At 40.8% G+C, this 16,156-nt stretch overlaps 1 long non-coding RNA gene across 1 annotated transcript; it reads left to right on the forward strand.

Annotated features, from left to right (window-relative positions):
- The first annotated feature begins 1,913 nt into the window (after positions 1 to 1,913).
- Positions 1,914 to 16,095, forward strand: LOC141581589 (uncharacterized). The gene is made up of 5 exons (XR_012514287.1): positions 1,914 to 2,070; positions 3,270 to 3,289; positions 10,998 to 11,095; positions 13,219 to 13,357; positions 15,566 to 16,095. It is a non-coding gene; the product is annotated as an uncharacterized LOC141581589 (long non-coding RNA).
- Positions 16,096 to 16,156: the final 61 nt, after the last annotated feature.

Raw genomic sequence — 16,156 nt, forward strand, 5'->3', positions numbered from 1 at the left:
GTGGACCTCTCAGGTCACCTGGCTCTGCAGGTGTCTACTGAGATGTCTACGGACCTCTGCGATTTTAGGCTGGTGATTGACCCGTGGGCCACAAAATGATGCTGGCTTCCGTCCATCTCAGATCTCATAGCTCTACTTCTGAAGACTCTGAGAATCCTTCTGTGACTTCTACACCATTAAAAATCCTGGAATCACTGAGGTTGTTTCTTTTTTGACATCTGCCTTGGGTTTTCAGCAAAACAGCCTTTTGTGGGCTTTGCCACCTGCCCACAACTTGCTGGGAGGCAGCTTGTGGAGTGCCCTGTCGGGGCCTCTCTGACACATCTGCTCTTATTCCAGCCCCTTGCTCTCAGGCGGTCCACCCAGCCCAGGGAAATCTTTTTCTAGCAGAGAGAGAGAGGGCAGCTCTGTCTTACTCTCTCAATCATTCTCCCAAACATCGTGTCTAAGCCTCAGATCTTTTAAGTTCCTTTGAAGATTTATTAACACATGGCCCTATTTTAAGTGAACAAACACACCTGGTTGAGTAACTTCGGACAAGTTAATTATTCTAATTAAAGACTTTCCTCTTCAGTAAAGAATTAAAAACCCCATCCACTTCACAGGATTTTTTTCTCTCTGTGTGTGTAGGGGATGTAAATTAACTGAGTTTAGCTATATAAACACATATCACTGTGCCTGGCACATAGAGAGACTCTATAGTGAAAGTTACTATTTATTATTATTATTGAGAGTCTTGCTCTGTTGCCCCGGCTGGAGTGCAGTGGTGCAAGCTCGGCTCACTGCAACCTCTGCCTCCCAGGTTCAAGGGCACTCTCCTGCCTTAGCCTCCTGAGTGTCTGGGATTACAGGTGCCCACCACCACGCCTGGCTATTTTTGTTTGTTTGTTTGTATTTTTAGTCGAGATGGGGTTTCATCATGTTGGCCAGGATAGTCTTGAACTCTTGACTTAAGATGATCCACCTGCCTCAGCTTCCCAATGCGCTGGGATTACAGGCGTGAGACACCATGCTCGGCCAGTGAAAGTTAGCATTAATTCATTTGTTAACAGCTTAAATGGACGGGGAGAGAAAAAAAATAACAGGAGTGAAAAAAATCACTCAATTTTCAAATTAACGTAACAAATCATTATTTTGTAACTTTACAAAAGTCATTCCAAATCTAAAAACAGAATGATAGAAGTGAAGAACTGCAGGGAGACATCGAGAGTGGAAATGTCAGTTAGGCGCTATCTGCTCCATTAAGGTAGCTGATAGTATTGTGAGACATTGGGGGAAACCCCCACGTGTGTCCGGAAACCCACACGTGTGTCCAACGTTCTAGACAGAAGATTTCCTGCTAGGAGGGGAAAAAAAAAGTCATTTCAGACAAGTTAGGTCATTTAAAAAAGACAAAGTTAAGGTACCCGTTTTATCTAAAAACTGTGGAAGAAGAAACAATGACATCACAGAAACTGTAATTAACATTTCAAAAGATCACAGAATTAGCCAAAGGCATAGAAGCCCCTGGTTGTCAACACAACAATTAGCCCTCACTGACTGAGTAAACACAGAGGGGGAAGTAGCTGCTTCCAAATGTTTTTTCATTTTATCACTTTCAATGGTGTCAAATACACGACAACGGAGACTTCAGTAGCACGTTAAGTGACACTGGTTTCACTGAATCTCAAGATCGCTTTCACGGTAAATACTTTGTTTAGAGTGCCATACAACCAGTAGGTGTGAGTAAATATTAAACGGAAATGACACCACTCCCTAAGGTATCAGGTGTCTGACACGTTGACAGTCCTCTCAGCTGGAAGGCCTGGCAGGCCAACTGCACATCAACGCTACTCTGCAGGGTACGCTGATCAACACACTGGAAAGTATCTTCGAAAGAAAGAATTAGTGACCAGTTGTTCTTCCTCTAAGTTAAATAAACAGAGAAGGACGCAGCGGGAGGAAGCCAAAATGCAGCGGGAAGGATTTAAGTTGGATAGGAGATAAAAGGAATCCATGTGTCACCAGAAAGCGGTCCTGATTCAGACCCCAAGAGAGGGTTCTCGAATCTCACGCGAGAAAGATTACAGGGTGAGTCCATAGAGTAAAGTGAAAGCAAGCTTATTAGAAAAGTAAAGGAATAAAGAATGGCTACTCCATGGGCATAGCAGCCACTTGAGCTGCTCAACCAAAGACACTGTTACTTCTCATTTGCTAAACAAGGGGTGGATTATTCATGAGTTTTCTGAGAAAGGGGTAGGCAATTCTAGGGACTGAGGGTTCTTCCCCTTTTTAGACCATATAGGATAACTTCCTGACATTGCCATGGCATTTGTAAGCTGTCATGGTGCAGCTGGGAGTGACTTTCTGCATGCTAACACTTTATAACTGGCATAAAATAAGCCGTGAGGACGGCTATAGGCCACTCTCTTCACCATCTAGGCTTTGGTGGGTTTTGGCTGGCTGCTTTACTGCGAACCATTTTATTATCAAGGTCTTCATGACTGGCATCTTGTGGTGAATTCCTATCTCATTCTATGACTCAGAATGCCTAACCTCCTGGGAATGCGATCCAGTAGGTCTCAGCCGCATTTTACCCAGCCCCTATTCAAGATGGAGTTGCTCTGGTTCAAAGGCCTTTGACACATGGACAGTAGAAATTACTCAACACAGGCGGGTGCTAGTAAGGGCAATTGTAGAATTTTATTAATAGATGTTAAAAACAAATCAGAGACAAAATCTGTGAAGATTTCTGTATACTGATGTATTCAGATATGCAAATTAAAGTGAACTGATTATAGTGAAATGGGTGAACTAGGTCCTCTGTTGAGATCTCTTTTATCTCTCAGTACTACATTGATTCTAAAGATGCAAGTATTAAGAAAGTTTTATGATATATGGACTTATTTTAAACAATGCAAATCTTAGGAACTTGATTTCAAGTTCAATTATTGCAGCTCCTTTCTCTGTAGGAAGTCACTATCATAAAATAATTCGGTGAATTATTTTGACTGCTAAATTTACTGCATGTCTTATGCTATGAATCATGAATTACCCGGAAAGTGCTGTCCCAATCAATGATTTAAACAAGAAAGTGCTGGGGCACTTTGTTTTCCTTTGTTAATGTAAAATGTTTATTAAGATATAATTTAATGCAGCCATTAATATTATGTAGACTAATATTTAATGGATTGGACAAAAGTTTATGATATGTTGGATTTTAAGAAGCAGATTACCCAGTAGTAGGTATATTATCTTTTTTTTTTTGTTTTTGGCTTTTTTGAAAATAGAGTCTCGCCCTGTCACCCAGGCTGGAGTGCAGTGGCATGAGGCCTCCACCTCCCGGGTTCAAGTGATTCTCCTGCCTCAGCCTCCCGAGTAGCTGGGATTACAGGCGCCCACCACCACACCCAGCTAATTTTTGTATTTTTAGTAGAGACAGATGATCCGCCCTCCTCGACCTCCCAAAGTACTGGGATTACAGGCGTGAGCCACTGCACCTGGCCCTACATTATTATTTTTAAAAGACATTTTTATAAGCACAAGAAAAATAAAGGGCTAGAAGAATATAAACTAATACATTAGCAATATCTCTGAATCATGGAATCAGAGGTGACTTTTCTTTTTCGTGTTTTCTAAACTTACTATGATGAATATGTATTATTTTTATAATGAGAAGCAAAACCTATTATAAAAGTAAAGAGCGTTGTGTCTTAATATTAATATTTTTTTAAAAGACTAAATTAATATTTTTAAAAAGAAATGCTGTCGTAGTGTAGAATATTTCATTTGGTCAAATCTATGAATCTAATTTGCACACATATCACCCCCTAAACTTCTAGCCTAGATGGAGACAGATATGTTTATTTAGCCTTAGAGGAGAGGTGATAACATCTACTTAAAAATATCACCTGGCTTAACCAAATGTTTCAGAAATAGCCTGGCATTTCAGGGTATGATGAATCACTGGGTGGGAACTTACTCTGACGAAATAACTACTTTCACAAAAATTGTGCCTATACACCCAAACTCAGATGTATCCAATGTGATTTGTAAATAGAGCTGAACTTTACTAATGTGACTCCAATAATATGGGATTTCTTAAAGTTTGAACCGGGCGCGAGCCAAATTTTGACCTTAGCAAAATTTTCCCCTACATTACAAATGAATGCCAGGGCTAATGTTTAAAATTCATGAAAACCTCTTCAAACAACATCACTTTTATATTTATTAAAGCACGCTCCTTACGGAATAGTTTATTGACAAAACTTAATGTTCTTTCCAGTAATAAATTGTGTTTTTCCATTCGAATATAGTAGCTTTTTAAACAGTCATTAATTTACATACAATCTTCACATTAGAATCATAGGATGACCATACAAAGACTTGAAAGTTACATAAGTTGTTAGTTCATTAAACCTCTTCAAAGATTCCCAGCAAAGAGGCTGGGGCCACTGCATGTGTATTTTGCATGATAGAAACTGTAAATATTTATTTATTAAGTAAAAAATTACTAAAAAAAAAAAAAAAAAAGACTGGACATGGGTAAGGTCTATTGCCTGACCAGCCCTTTACCAACAAGCATGAGCTTGTGATAGAACCGCACTACTGGCCAGGCCCAGTGGCTCAAGCCTGTAATCCCAGCACTTTGGGAGGCTGAGGCGGGTGGATCACGAGGTCAAGAGATCGAGACCATCCTGGTCAACATGGTGAAACCCCGTCTCTACTAAAAAAAATACAAAAAATTAGCTAGGCATGGTGGCGTGTGCCTGTAATCCCAGCTACTCAGGAGGCTGAGGCAGGAGAATTGCCTGAACCCAGGAGGCGAAGGTTGCGGTGAGCCGAGACTGTGCCATTGCACTCCAGCCTGGGTAATGAGAGCAAAACTCCGTCTCAAAAAAAAAAAAAAAGAACAGCACTACTATAATATAAGCTCCAAGAGAAATGCCAGATTTCTTTAAGGGAATACACGGATGCTTGCTTTACTTCCCAAAGTGAGTCTCCAGAGGCAGCAAGCTTCTTAAAGAAGCCTCACAAACCAACAGCTTCTGAGCTGTAGAGTAGCAGCTCTCTCCACCAACAGCGTGGATTCCGAGACCCACTTCACACCTATTCTGCGTGAGCCTCAGCAATTTGTGTTTTAACAAGCCGTCCTGGTGATTCTGACACACACATTGAAGTTTAAGACAGAAAAAGGTGTCAAGCAGGGTGAATGCAGGAATCATGAGTAATTAGCACTCTTTACCAACTAGTTCCTGGGCCTGCAGTGGAAGTATATTGCCTTAACCTGAAAGTTAGGCATGCTGTGTGATTTGCTTTGGCCGATAAAATGTGAGTGAAAATGGCACGTTTCGTGTTCAAGATGACAACCTTCGCATCCAGTGGTCCTGGGAGTAATGCAGAGCAAAGTCCCAGATGAGGTCAAAGGACATGTAATGGAAGCGTTAAACGAACTATTGCTTTCTGAGCCACTGATTTGGGGAAGTTGCTTGTTACCACAAGGTAACCTAGTTCGTCCTGACTGGTAATGCATCAGGGAGGAGGCGTGTGCACTGCCCCCCAGACCATAACCACCAAGGGAGTCGATGACACTGCATACATCCTAGACACAATTTTCAGCATCAGTGTAGCATCAGCACATTCCTGGGTGCTATGGTTTGGGTATGGTTTATCCCCACCAAAACTCACATTAACATCTGTTCATCTATGCCGTGCTGCTGAGAGGTGGGGCCTAGTGAGAGATGTTTGGAGAATGGGGGTGAATCCCTTGTGGATAGATAAATGCCCTCTTGAGGGTGAGTTCTTTCTCTCTTGGAATGGATGAGTTCCCTCAGGAGAAACTTGTTAAAAAGAGCCTGGTTTCCTCGATTTCTCTCTTGCTTCCTCTCTTGCCATGCAATACCTTTGCACATACCCACTCTCCTTCCACTTTCTGTTGTGAATTGAGGTAACCTGAGGGCCTCACTATATACAGCTACCCAGCCTTGGGCTTTTCGGCCACCAGAATTATGTGGCAACTAAACCTCTTTTCTTTATAAATTACCAAATCTCAGGCATTCTGTGTTAGCAACACAAAATGGTCTAAGACACTGGGCTTCCCAAAAAAGGAGAGGCAAAAACAGAATAGAGAAGATGAGTAAACTGGAAAGGTAAACTATTTTCAAAGACTTTTAAAAATGTGGGTCTCATGACCATAGATTACAGCAGCACAACAGGTAACTGCAGCCAATCTGTGCATGAGAAATTCAACAACCAAGCAGCCCAGAACCGCTCAGCAAAAGATCAGTGAGAGCCCTTTCCAATGATGTCATATGAAGAGGTGAGCTCTGGTTGCCATATCAGGACAGAGAATATGAAGGTGGCAGGAAAGACTGAGCATTGATCTCAAAATCAGAATGGATGGAATGAAATTATGATTGACTCTATTACTTCCAGTCAGACTTTTTGTTGCTGTTGTCTACTGTGGAAGCCAAATGAATGCTCACAATCACGTTAATGACAACTGTAGAAAGCTACCTATGCATGCATCCAATTTGTGACTATAATTTTTAAAATCTAGGTAAGGACATGATATGTATATATCATGTCTTACCATCTATACATATACATATCATATATACATATACATGTATGATAAGACATGATAAGGAGAAAGTAATAGGGTTGTAGGATAGCGGCAGCTGGGGAAATGAAGCTACCTTAGAAATGGGTGTTCTGGAAAGCCTCTATGGGAACAGACACTTTCATTAGACTTTTGAGCTAACTCCTGAGTGATGGAATGAGCCAGCCGTGTGAGGTTCTGGAGATCCTGCAATCCTGATGAAGAAAAGCACAAGTGTAAAGGTCTAGGGGCCGGGCTGCATGTTCAGGTGACAAAAAAGAATAACTATGTCCATGTGTGAGTAGTCTTTCTCTACCAGGGTTCCCAAGAGAATGAAGCCCTATAGGAAATGACCTGCGAGACAATTTCCTGAATTATCTCACGTTTAGGTCATTCTAGAGGAACAGGAGAGAAGCCGCGATGTGTAATGCATGCCTTATGGCCCACTGGTTTCATTCTTTAAAAGAATCCCAGCTGAGAAGGGCTGGCTGCAGGGTGGCAGGTTGGAAAGGGATTCCAATGAAGTCAGAGAGGCAGGTGGGGGCCGATGAGGATTTGGGGTTTGATTCTCTGTGCGGTGGCAGGCACCGGAAGTTTCCACACAGTGGAATGGCACATTCTGACATGTTTGTGGAGGATCACTGGCTGCTGTTTGGAGAATGGACTGCAGAAAGACAAAGAAAAGGCAGCCAGCCGGAAGGCGTTTGCATTACTGTGGAGGAAAGATGGCAAGGCTAGAGTGGCTGGGGTGGAAGACGACGAGAAAAGATGAATTTAGAATACAGTTTCAATGTAGAGTTGAGCTTGCTTATGGACCCACTATGAAGTCAAGTGAGGGAAGATGAGAGAGAATCATGAATCGAACAGGATTCCTGAGCCATTCCTGATTGGTGATGACATTGAAGAATGTGGGAAAGACTAGGGAAAGGGTGGAATTGAGGATGAGAGAATCACGAGATGATAAGTCAACAGTGGAGTATAGGAGTTCGGATCTCAAAGGAGAGGCAGGGATGAGATACATAAACAAGGGAGCCATCAGCGTATAAAAGTGTTAAATGATAAACAGGATGAGATCACCGAACTCTGTCAATCTCTCTTCCAATGTCCCTCAAACTTATTTCCTCCTCTTATTCCTGCTGCCACTAATCTTTGTTTCCCAAAAGATCTACTGCAGTACTTCTGCACCGGGTCTGTGGTCTCTCTTCTTAGCAATGCCTCCTGTGCACAACCATACCATTCAGCTTCCTGTTCCACAAAATTAGACTATTTTAATTCAATAAAAATGGAGTATTTGTGTACAAATCTCTCTGTTTAGTTCTTTGGGTGATTCAAAGATGAACAAAAAATAGATTCTGACATTGAAAGCTTGTAATTTATAGAAAGGATGTGTTTGTAAAAAAAAAAAAAAAAAAAAAAACTATATTTCTGGCTGGGTCCGGTGGTTCACACCAGTAACCCCAGCACTTTGGGAGGTGAAGGTGGGTAGATCACCTAAGGTCAGGAGTTCAAGACCAACATGGTAAAACCCTGTCCTAGTTAAAAATACAAAAATTAGCCAGGTGTGATAGCACGTGCTTGTAATCCAAGCTACTCAGAAGACTGAAGCAAGAGAATTGCTTGAACCTCGGAGGTAGAGGTCGCAGTGAGCTGAGATTGTGCCAGCCAGGGCAACAAAGTGAGACTGTCTCAAAAATAAATAAATAACTATGATTCAAGGTAGAGAGTGACAAGGGCCTTAGGAAGGAAAAGAAAAATAAATATTATGGCCATTTTGGGGAATGAAGAAGTGACATTTTGCTCCATGGATTTGGCAAGTTTTTGCTGGGAAGGCTGTTTTTGAGTTGGACCAAGAGGCCAAAATTACTTCCTGACTTGCTGATGAAAGTGTGTGGTCCTCACGATCCCTAGTCTGTCCGAAACTTCTTAATTGGCTTCTCTCCCAGTCTCTGATGTTCGAATGCTAGCATTTTCAAGGGTTCAGTGGTAGGTGATCTTTCCTTGGTGCCACACTCATTGTTTAGGCAAGCTCAGCTACTCAGATGGCAAGTCCATCATGTCCCTTGAATTCATTGCCTTTCGTTTAAAAATGCAAATCTGGCCCTGTCCATGTGTGCTGAAAGCCTGTCAACTCTAATGCTGTTAGGATTAACATGAAACATCGGACCTCCCTCCCCCATCCCTTGCTTTTCTCCTCCTCACTCTCTGACCTCCACCACTCCAACTTCCCCCGATAATATACACTCCATCCTGCCTCAGGGTCTTTATCCATGCGATTCCTACAGTTTGCAAAGTTTCTTAATTTCCAGCTTTCCATATCACCCAGGGAACTTCTACTCCTACTATTTCCCAGCTTAAATGACAACCCCAGAAACCCATCTCTGATCTCACATGGACTTACTGTTATATATTCTCACCACGTTTTGTATCTTTCCTTTATTGAAATATCAGAATTATAATTGTTTCATTTATTTGTGTTATTTGCTTTCTATCTCTCCATCCCAACAATCTATAAACACCACCAAGCCTGAAATCAGTTGCCCATGTTCAACGCTGCAAGCCCTGGATTATACAAGTGCACTTTAATTTTTATTGCTGAATGGAAGCCTGCTGGTCTATGGCTTCCCGACTTCGCTTTGTGCTCCCTCACTTCTTGTACATACCTCCCCCAGCACTTCTGTGCAATTTCTTCTGTAATGTTACACTTGACATTTCCACCTGTTTAAATTCTAGCCATTCTAAAGGGCTATTCTATCTTCCCACTTGATGATGAAGTCTTCACTGCTCACTCCCGACCACACCTGATCCCCACTCCTGACCACACTTGATCCTCACTCCTGACCACACCCGATCCCCACTCCTGACCACACCTGATTTCCACTCCTGATCGCACCTGATCCTCACTCCTGATCACACCTGATTCCCACTCCTGATCACACCTGATCCTCACTCCTGATCACACCTGACCACACTTGACGGAGGTGATCTCCCGTGCCTCTAAACCTGTGGTGCATTCTCAGAGTTATTCTAACTCACATGGATCACTACTGTCAAGCTCTACAATGATTTGTAGGCATGAGTTATCTCTGACTTTCAGATTTTTAAACTGTCAAATTTGGTATTCACTATATATTCTACAACTTTGTATGCCATAAGATTGTAGAGTTGGGGAAGTATCACACTTGCAAAATGAATGAATAGCTACCCCCAAAACATTTGGTGTTTAAAGGGTTAATATTATTTGGAAAATTCTCAAGTGTAGAGTACCTGATTTCTACATAACATTGAATAAAATGAGAATTACCATTCTTGCATGTGGACTATAATTTCCCAAGAGCTAAAGGATGTTTCTGGTCTCTGATTTTAAGAAACGTAGTTGTTCCTAATCCATCTGTTGTCAGATAATGGGATCTTGCTGAAATCATGACAGCTACGTGAACTCCCACAGCCAGGTGGTCAAGGGACTTAAACAATATTGTAAGAGAAGGACCAATTAGAGATGCCTGACTGTTTAGCTCATGAGGAAATACAATAGGAAAAAGAAACAGGCATCTTGACTATCCTCAAATATTAAAAGGGCTCTCAAATAAAAGTAAAATTAGATTTATTTTAAATGGCCCTAAGAAGCCTTTCTAGGAATAATGAATATATATTTCAGGGAGATAGATATTTACTTAAGATAACAGAGAACATTACAATATCCAGAGCTCTCCAATGATAAAATGAGTTACCTTTGAAGGTATCGAGTCTCCTTTTACTTAAGGCATTCAAGAGGAAGTTGTATAAATATTTAACAGGGATGTTAAAGGAGGTTTCAAACACTGCAATGTTGTAGCTACCATCTTTCCACACCTGAGATGCTTTGATTCTATCGGAACAGCTAAAATGCACAGGGCATGAATCCCATGCCAGGTCCTGCTCTAAGCATTTTAGAAGCATTATCTCATTTAATTGTCACAACAATTGTTACTACACCCATGCTAAAGATAAGAAAACTGAAGCATGGAGACATTAAATCATTTGTCTTCGTTCTCATAATTAGGTAAGAATTTTACACGAGGAAATCTTTTCCCATGCTCAGCCTGTTATTTTGCCTTTGATATTCATATGGCAGATGTAAGTCCAAAACAGAAAGGCCTTGCTTAGGAAAGTGAATTATAAGGTAAGAGCACTGGGATGATCTTAGGAAGAGTGTGCTAAGAAAATATCATCTTATAAACTGAATGGTAGTGGCATTAGAGAATGACGAGCTTAAAGAATGGCTCAAGACACTTGCTCATACTTCCACGTGGTAAGTACAAGGCAGAGTAAACATACCACATCATAGTGTAACCCAGATTATATTTTCCAAATATGAAAACAACGTAGTTTTTTTTTTTTATTTTTATTTTTTGAGATGGAGTCTTGCTTTGTCGCCCAGGCTGGAGTGCAGTGGCACGATCCCGGCTTAGTGCAACCTCCGCTTCCGAGGTTCAAGCGATTCTCGTGCCTCAGCCTCCCGAGTAGCTGGGATTACAGGCACCCTCCACCATGCTCAGCTAATTTTTGTATTTTAGTAGAGACAGGGTTTAGCCATGTTGGCCAGGCTGGTTTCAAACTCCTGATCTCAGGTGATCCGCCCATCTCAGCCTTCCAAAGTGTTGTGATTAAGGCGCGAGCCAGCACTCCTGGCCGTATTTTAATTCTTGTACATTAAATTGGCTATGCCTTGTTCACAATTAAGACTAAGCTTGAATTTTAGTGCTCCTGCAAAGAAGAAAGGAGCTACTATCTAAAACCCAGAAAGCATATAGGGTAAGGAGAATGGGGACATGAGATAGGAGTGTTTGTATCAGACAGGAAAGGGAAAGAGGAGATCTTACAAAACAGTGAGGAAAATGAAAGAAGAAAGCAAGACGCCCAAGGGTAGGGGCCTCAAACAGAGCTAAAACTTGAAGGAGGAAGGTGGAGACACAGAGACGTCCCAGCTATGTTGAGACTGATGTGAACACAGAGGTCTCTTGTCCTGCTCCCTTTTTTGGTCTCTGAAAGGAGAGGTCTTGCACAATATCCCTGCCCCAGCACAAGAGACATGAAGAGAGACCCCCCTGGGATCTTGAAGTTACTGGGCCTTCTTAATGGGGGATGTGAAAAGTAGCAAGTGACGCAGAAGGGCTGTAAGAAGATTCCTTTATGAGAGGTGACCTTGCTCCCAGAAGCCAAAGGGTAGAATACTCAGGCCAGGGGCCAGGTAGAGGGCTCCACGGAGGCCCATAGATGTCGTTGTTTTGTTTTTTTTGGTTTGCTTGTTTTTGAAATAGAGTTTCTCTCTTGTTGCCCAGGCTGAAGTGCACTGGTGCAATCTTGACTCACTACCACCTCTGCCTCCCAGGTTCAGATGATTCTTCTGCCTTAGCCTCCCAAGTAGTTAGGATTACAGGCATGCACCACCATGCCCAGCTAATTTTGCATTTTTAGTAGAGACAGGGTTTCACCACATTGATCAGGCTGGTCTCAAACTCCTGATCTCAGGCGAGGCACTTGCCTTGGCCTCCCAAAGTGCTGGGATTACAGGTATGGACCACCCTCACCCGGCCCCAGAGATGCTCAAATGCTATCCTGAGAAGGATGACTATGTAGCTACACTAAAATAATAATTTTTTTCAATTAAAAAGACGAACCTGAGCATTTAGACAAAAGAGACTGAACTGACCAAGAAGAAGCTACTGCAAAACAAAGACACTGTTTACTTTAATCGAGAGTTTAAAATATTTCTTCACCATCCAAAAGGGATCCACAAGGAAGTTTAGACCAGAAACATATGTAACAAAGTATTATATGTGAAACTATGTGTGTACATATATTTTTGGCATATCTTAATTAGCTGAGAGTCAGTTGTTTCCTCCAAACAGTCAATTAAATAAATGAAGTGCAGGCCACTGCAGATACTCACCTCCATTATCACCTTGGGAGGCTGAGGCAGGTGAATCACTTGAAGTCAGGAGTTCAAGATTACCCTGGGCAACATGGCGAAAACTCATCTCTAAAAAAACAAAACATGGTCGGGCGCGGTGGCTCAAGCCTGTAATCCCAGCACTTTGGGAGGCCGAGGCGGGTGGATCACGAGGTCAAGAGATCGAGACCATCCTGGTCAACATGGTGAAACCCCGTCTCTACTAAAAATATAAAAAATTAGCTGGGCGTGGTGGCGCGTGCCTGTAATCCCAGCTACTCAGGAGGCTGAGGCAGGAGAATTGCCTGAACCCAGGAGGCAGAGGTTGTGGTGAGCCGAGACCGCGCCGTTGCACTCCAGCCTGGGTAACAAGAGCAAAACTCCGTCTCAAAAAACAAAACAAAACAAAACAAAAACAACAACAACAAAAAAAAAAAAAAAAAAAAAAAAAAAAAACATTAGCCAGGTGTACTGTGCCTGCCGGTAGCCCTAACTACGCAGGAGGCTGAGGTGGAGGTCAAGACTGAAGTGAGCTGTGATCACACTGCTGTACCTCAGCCTGGGCAACAGAGCAAGACCCTGCCTCAAAAAGAAAAAAGAAAAAAAGAGAAGAAATACAGTTGAGTTGCTTGAACTACTTATACATGAGGCTTTAATTTATAAAAGCATTCGGTTTATTTGAGAGATATTTCTTCTTGTTCTACTGAAGCAAACCTAATTGAGAAAAAATAAAGCAACCAGCGTCAGTGCCCAGTAAAGTCTCTACAGCGCACAGCTCCCTAATGTGACAGCCACGCTCTGCTCTCCCTTTTACCTGCCTGCCAGCACCCTGCGGAGCAGCATCAAAGGTAAATTTCAATTTTTGATGGTTTTCTAACTTTTAACATTTACCAAATGCATTTTCCACCGGAACCTTCGGAGATGCCCAGCAATTTCATTTGGGATTTATCACTAAATGTCTTTGAGCTCACATACGGTATTGAAAGTGTGCAACTGCAATTTGAATTACATTATTTTAGTCCTGTAACTGGCGCTTACAGTTTTCTGCTTCATTTCAAATTATTGTACTTGCTGGAAAATTATACATACAACAATGTAAAAAATATTTAAAATATGAAGGTTATACATGTGTTTCAAGCATATAAAAAGGTGATTTTTAACGTCATAATGAGAGGTATTAAAATTTACATTGTTTATGAAATTTGGAGAAAATTAATATAATGTAAAGTGATAAGTGAAACATAGATTAAATCCACACAGTGCTCGGTTTTTGAAAATATTTTATTTTAACTCAACTTGAGTCAAAAGCATACTATGGTTGCATGAAAAAATAAATGTAATGCAGGAAACATCTTATCCCATGATACTTTAGTAGCCACTTGCAGAATTAGAGTTTCATACTTTGGGAAACACTAATATATAAAATTAAATCATTAGCCAACTAAAATATGAATAAATGAAAGAAAATTGTAAAAAGCAAATTAGAGATTACCTATATGACAAAACTTGATTCATTATGTTTGAAAAAAGTAGAAATAAGAAATGCATAGATTTTAGATTTGGTGGATATATCATTAGCATGAACTGTGAATGATGAGGGTCCCATAATTTGGTTTGACTCTCTCAGTGAGACTAGATTCACAATGTTAAAGGTAGAACAAATGTTCGTGAGAGGAAACCCCAAGTAGATGAAAGCATTGTAATGTAGGATCTAGACATTCCAAGTGAATATGTATATGATCAATTAGTTAAAAATTAAATTTCTGAATTCTTTTTGTAACTGTTGAAAAACTGTGGCTACTGGAGGAAGAAGAGGGAGAAGGTGAACTCCATAAACTATAGATAATTAAACCACATATTGACGTTCAAAATAGATTACTAAAATAATTGTAAATAAGTATTTAGAAAAAAATTGCTGATTGGTTAGATAATTCTTTATGTTTCTTAGAGAAAAGTCCATCAACAGAATGTGATAAACATGATGTAAATACTTTGTTAGCCAAGTATTTACTGTAGATCTGTAAAGATCTACTGTATTATCCTTATAAACAAAAAAGAGAGGTAAGTTCTCAGCTAATGCAATGACAATTCTTAAACCATGTGGAATAATTGACGGCTCTCAATCTAAAGTAATATCTGTACTGGAAAGCTGAAACCATTTTTTTTGTCACTGTCTGATGGTCACATTTGTGGCTTGCTAATTTTTATTTTTCTAATGAAAAGAAATTAAGATCTTTTGATAAATATATTGGATGAAATAATCTTTTTTTGAGACAGACTGTTGCTCCAAGCATCACAGTTTAGCCTAGCCTACCTTACATGTGTTCAGAACACTTACATTAACCTACAGTTCAGCAAAATTATCTAACACAAAGCCTATGTTATAACAGTGTTGAATATCTCATGTAATTTATTAAATACTGTACTGAAAGTGAAAGATGAAATGGCTATATGGGAGATCAAAGCACAGTTTCTACTGAATATATGTTGTTTTCCCACCATCATAAGTCAAACCATTGTTAAGTTGGCGACCATCCATTAGTTTTTATTGATCAGTAATTATGTGCTCAACACTATTCTAACTGATATATATATATATATATATATATATATATATATATATATATACATATTTAGATGGAGTTTCGCTCTGTCTCTAAGGCTGGAGTGTAATGATGCAATATCTACCCATTGCAACCTCTGCCTCCCTGGTTCAAGTCATTCTCCTGCCTCAGCCTCCCAAGTAGCTGGGATTACAGGCATACACCACAATCCCCAGGTCATTTTTGTATTTTTACCACAGATGGGGTTTCACCATATTGGCCAGGCTGGTCTTGAACTCCTACCTCAAGTGATCTGCCCTCCTTGGCCTCCCAAAGTGCTGGGATTATAGACATAAGCCACCACACCAGGTTGGATGATAGAATTTTAAAGAAGCAATTTAGAAGGTGTTCAGTCAAATTTCTTTCAATTGTACATTTTGGAAACTCAATCTATAAGAACTTAAATAATAAATGGTTCATGGTTTAAAACAACATCAATTTATTCTCTTCCAGTTCTGGAAACCAGAAATTTGAAATGAGTCTTATGGAGCTGAAATCAAGCCCAAACCAGAGCTGGGCTTCATCTGGATTCTCTACGGAAGAGTCCTTTGCTTGCCTCTTCCAGTTCCTGGTGGTTGCTGGCATTCCTTGTGTTGTAGACTCTTCATCCCAACGTCTTCCTCCTTGGCCCTGCTGCCTTCTCTCGTGTGCGTGCATCATCAACTCTCCCTTTCCCTCCCTTTTAGGAGGATATAGATGCCACTGCATTTAGGACCTACCTGGATAATTCAGAATAATCTCCCAACCCAAGATCGTTACATAATCACGTCGGCAAAGAACTTCTCTTTTAATCATATGAGTTAACATTTACAAATTTCAGAGATGAGAACGTGGATATCTTTTAGGGTGCCATTTTTTCAGCCTGTTAGAAATGGTAGATGTGGAAGCAGGGAAGGAGCTAAAATTCAATCACACCAGGGGTCTGCAGTCTGCAGCCTGCAAGTCAGTGCCCGTTTCTGTAAATAAAGTTTTCTTGGAGCACAGCCATGCCAACTTTTTTGCATATTGTCTACAGCTGCTTTCCTGTTACCTGGAAGAGTGGAG

This window comes from Saimiri boliviensis, chromosome 16, assembly GCF_048565385.1.
Source record: "Saimiri boliviensis isolate mSaiBol1 chromosome 16, mSaiBol1.pri, whole genome shotgun sequence".
Classification (NCBI taxonomy): Eukaryota; Metazoa; Chordata; class Mammalia; order Primates; family Cebidae; genus Saimiri; species Saimiri boliviensis.